Genomic DNA, 5025 nt, shown 5'->3' on the forward strand with positions numbered 1-5025 from the left:
CTCCATTCCACTGGCTCCTGCTAAATCCAAGGCTGAAATTAGATGCCAAGAATCTGCTTCTGACCTCCTCTGCCCAAATATTTGAGAAGTCACCCTCACCCGCCACAGGAGGAAGGAACAGGAAAAGAGAGAGAGAGGTCGCCCAGAATTAGCCTGGCTATAAATAGTGGGGGAAGGGAGGACTGGGAACACACAAGAGCATTAGGCCAGACCAGTAAATATAGACATGTAGATTTTTCCTAAAGGAAAAGTGAGACCAGCCTGGTGGGGTGGAGAACAATATCATAGAAGGGAGGAATGAAAAGGCACAAGGATCCAGAAGATGGAGGAAACATAAACTTATTAGCCATAATCAAACACCTTGAGGTAATAAGAACTTGGCTTGGGGACTTAGGACTACAGTCTCAGAGGACAGCTAACTCAATTGGCATAACGTAGTTTACAAAGATAATGTTCTGTAGTGAGTAGTGACTGGGGTCTTAAAAGCTAGCAAGCGCATCTAAGGTGCAATTATTGGTCTCTTCCTATATGGAGCAAAGGAGAATGAAGGAAACCACAAACTCTAGGAAGTAATTAGTCCCCAGGACTGAAGGCCCACACGAATCACAGCCTCCTCTTCCCTGAGACCACAAGACCTTGATGATGTCTGGCTACACTACTGACCAGGGACACAACAGAAGGTCTCGGTTAGCATGGGAGAAAATGTAGAACAGAATTCAAAATCATGAAAAAGACCAGACTTCCTGAACTGTTAAGAGACTGGAGGAACCCCCTAGAATATCTCCCTTTTAACCTGGAACTGAAGCCACTTCCTGAGGTCACTTCTCAGGCAAATAATAGATTGGCCTATCAAATAAACAACAGCACCAGTGAGGATTGTGCACCTTCGAACAATCAACTATTTGAGACTAAAAGGGCAACATTTACCCAAAAGCAAAGATGAGAAAGCAAGGAGGAGCAGGGTAACTGGAGGAATGGAAATGGGAAAGGCAAGGTGGAAATGTCACAATTTGCATATGAATTGTTGAATAGGAACTAATTTGTTATGTAAACTTTCACCCAAAATTCAATAAAATGTTAAGAAAAAATTTTTAAAAAGTGCTGATATTCTATGATTCCACTTATAAAACATTCACAAAATGACAAACTATACAGATGAAGAACAAATAGTGAACACCAGGGGACAGGCACGGGTGAGTACGTACAGAAAAGGGTAGCACAAGGCAGTTCCTTCATGGATGGAAGAGTTCCATCTCTTGATCATGGTGGTGGTTATATGAATCTTAACGTGTGTGTGGATACACACACACACACACACAATGTAAAAAATGGTAAAAACTGAATAAAGCCTGTCAACTTGTTAACAGTATTGTACCAGTGTCAACTTCCTGGTTTTGATATTGTGCTAGTTATATAAAATGTCACCATTAGAGGAAGCTGGGTGACGCGTACACGGGAATTTTTGTACTATTTTTGCAATTTCCTCTGAGTCTATAATTATGTCAAAAGAATTTCTATTTTTTAATTGATAAATGCCCAGACACAGCAAAGGATTTGCTTGTCTAAATGGAAACAGGGGCTTTCTTCCAGCCTCTTCCCACTCTAACAGCCTTCTTCCCTGCCATCTGAGATCCCTATTTTTTCAGCTCTCCCAGATTATACTTTTTCCAGCTACTGTCTCTAGCCTATCAGTAAACCCTTCCAGAACGCAAACTCCAGGGTTAACTTTTCCCTCCACTTCATCTGGCAGGCTTGAAGCATATATTCCAGGGACGGGCTTTTCTTCCCCAATACACACAATACACACATCAGGAGAACTTTCTCACCCCACCCACCTCTCCAGCACTGGAATCCTTCTGCCTGCCTCTGAACTTTCTCTGGCTGTAGCCAAAGCTTGAACTGTGGGAGTGGCTGGGAAAGAAAGAACATAACATGATTGAGAGGAGCCAGAGGGGAAAATGCCTTGACCGCTCTGATTTTTGAAGATCCAAGTGAAACCCTTGGATCTTGGGAAAAAGGATTGGGAGGTCATTTCCCACAGGGAGCTTTTTAGACTATCTTGAGGGTCCCTTTTCTTTTGAGTGTGGGCTTCTGGCCAACATTTGGAACGTGGCCACACCACCCCCTGCCCCCTCTCTTGAAGCCCAGCCAGATTTCCCCATATATGATGCCTTCTCCACTTACTCCACATCTTCCCTCAATTTTCACCGACAGCTCAGCAGCTTCCGGCACAGCCAGTCAGTTTGGAGCTCGCTAATTAAAATTAACTCTGAAAGAGACCTCAAAAGAACAGGGCAGTGAGTGGAGCAAAGGAGGACAGAATTCAGTTAGTTTCTTCTAAAGGAAAATAATCTGGGAGAGAATCTGTAGGGCAAGGTGGGCAGATGCCCAATTGAAGGAGATTTCAAATCTCAAGTCATTCCCTGGTTATTCACGCAGTTTGTGCCTGTCTACCACTATGGAAGGCAAGGGGGACTGCTCCTCAACTGCAGCAGAAACTGAGGTTGAGGCCCAGAAGAAGGACAGATGGAGCATGACCCTAGAGACTTTACCTGGGGTCCCCAGATACAGGTAACTCATGTCCTCTGCTCAGCTCTAGGGCAAAGGAACAGCCAGCGTATGGGAGAGGGGGGAGGGGCTGATGTCTGCAGAATCTTGGCAGTGAAAACCTCAGGAGATTGTGCCAAGGGGGATGAGGGTAATACAGAATGGGCCTGGCACTGTCCTTGAGTCAGCCTAATCTTTTCTTTTTTGAGTCAGCCTAATCTTAACATTCATAGACTCACCCCCTGAAACCTCCAACCCCAACCCCCCACACACACACACCCGCCTTAGCCCTCACCCTCTATCTCACTTCCCCTGTCACCATTCTCTGGCACCTGTTCCAGCCCCTGCCCTTCTCTCCCAGACTCCCCAGCTCTGAAAGTGAAGCACTGGGCACCTTCCAATCTGCCTCTATTTTGCTTGCTCACTGCAGTTGGAAGCTGGAGCCAGGGAGGGAGGAGGACTGTGTCAGGCTGCCCTGTGATGCTCTCACTCTTCCCGATTCTATTGATCAGCCCCTTTCTGGAAAGGAGCCTCTTCCCAAACACTCCCCTCTCCACCTCTGCCAGGCAGGATGCCCAGCAGTTGATGCCCAATAAACCAGAGGGGTACAGTGATGAGACAAAGAACCCGCACCTAAAGGGCTCCCGGGCCTCACCTCCTGGGGTCTCTTCTGTGGTTGATGCAGTATAGCACAGTGCTTACACTCAGGCTCTAGATTTGTATCCCAGCTCTACCACTTAGGAGCTCTATTAACTACTCTGTGCCTCAGATTCCTTATCTGCAAATTGAGCATAATAATATTATTTCACAGGATTGTTCTAGGGATTAAATGAATGTAAAGTGCTTGATCCATGGTAAGGACTCAACACATCGTGGAAAAAGAAATTATTTCATACACATAACCATGGGCGAATACATACGCAGGACCCAACAATTTTATTTAATTTTTTATTTTGCCACCCAGTGTTCTCTATTATGCTCCCACCTAACCACTTCATGTGCCTCATCTCACAAATCCTGTGGAAGGTGAACATCTCCCAGGGTTTAGGACACTACCCTGCAAATAGCTGGATGAATCAATCAGTAATTCTCAACTCTCACTCCGAACTTCAAGAAGCATGTTTCACCACCCATTACTCCTCCACCTCCAAGTAGATATGATGAAGTCAATTTTCAGTATGTCACTGAGCAGCCTTGACTATAGTTTAGTCAAGTTTTATCAATCCTGGATACACATTAGAATAATCTGAACACTTTTTTAAAATACTGATGCCTGGAATGACCAACACAGTAACACCAAGGAAAAGGAAGACACAGAGAGGTGCACAAGAGGCACAAGACAACAAAGATGAACAATTTACATATACAATACTGCATTAGCAATAATAACAAACATTAACCTAGGGGTAGATACCTAGGCAGACAGGCTGAATGACCAGCTTTGTCTAGGCAAAAGGGAATATACCCATGACCATATATAAGGTCAGCAGAGGATATTTCTATATATGTATTTGTATGTGCTATAAGAATGTCCAGATAAATAGAACAGGGAAAAGTTATGATAACTTCTTAGCCACAACCAAACACCCTGATGGAGCAAGTTGTGGGACCTTTGAGCTCCGGACCATGGTTGCAGAGGACAGCAAGCTCAACTGGCATAACATAACATATGGCCTCTTCCTTCTTCCTAGTCTGTCTCATATGACTATCCCTGCAGGGTCAACAGCAGGGATCCAGGTGAGGAGAGGGAACCCAGGCCACGCTCCACAAGCTGCAAGGTGGGAAAGTGGGAGAAAGGAGAGTAAAAAGGCTAGGGGAATCAGGACAGAGCAAGGAGTCAGCCACAGGGATCCAAGTAAGGAGAGGTTGGAGAAGTTTCCAACAGCTAAGGGAGACAAACTTGTCTGTCGGTTTGTCCTACTGTGGTGATATGTTGCTGGAGTCTTGAGGCTGTGCCACTGGTATTTCAAACCCAGCAGGGTGCACATGGTGCACAGGTATTAGCCCAGCTTGCAGACTGAGACAGACTAGGAAGAAGGAAGAGGCCATACACTTCTCAAAGAATCGGCCAGGGAAAACCTTATGAACAGCAGAGAAACACTGTCTGATATATCACTGCACAACTTTATGAATAGTCCAGAAACATTGTCTAATACAGAGGAGGAGGATGAGTCACTTAGGTTAGAAGGCTCTCAAAAGGACTGGAAAAGAGCTGCATCATCAGAGCAAAACCAGCCTAACTCATATGGATAAGGTAAAGCTTTCAAGACCTCCATTTGCTGACGTGGCACCACTCAAATTGAGGAGAAACAGTGGCAAGCATCCATTAATAATCAGAACATATGAAGTATGAATCTAGGAAAATTGGAAGTTGTCAAAAATTAAATGGAACACATAAAGATTGATATCCTAGGCATTAGTGAGCTGAAATGGACTGGTTTGGCCACTTTGAATCAGACAACCATATGGTCTACTATG

The sequence above is a fragment of the Orycteropus afer genome, unplaced genomic scaffold, assembly GCF_000298275.1.
Source record: "Orycteropus afer afer isolate SDZICR_OR568_19922 unplaced genomic scaffold, OryAfe1.0 scaffold00490, whole genome shotgun sequence".
NCBI classification, from domain to species: Eukaryota; Metazoa; Chordata; class Mammalia; order Tubulidentata; family Orycteropodidae; genus Orycteropus; species Orycteropus afer.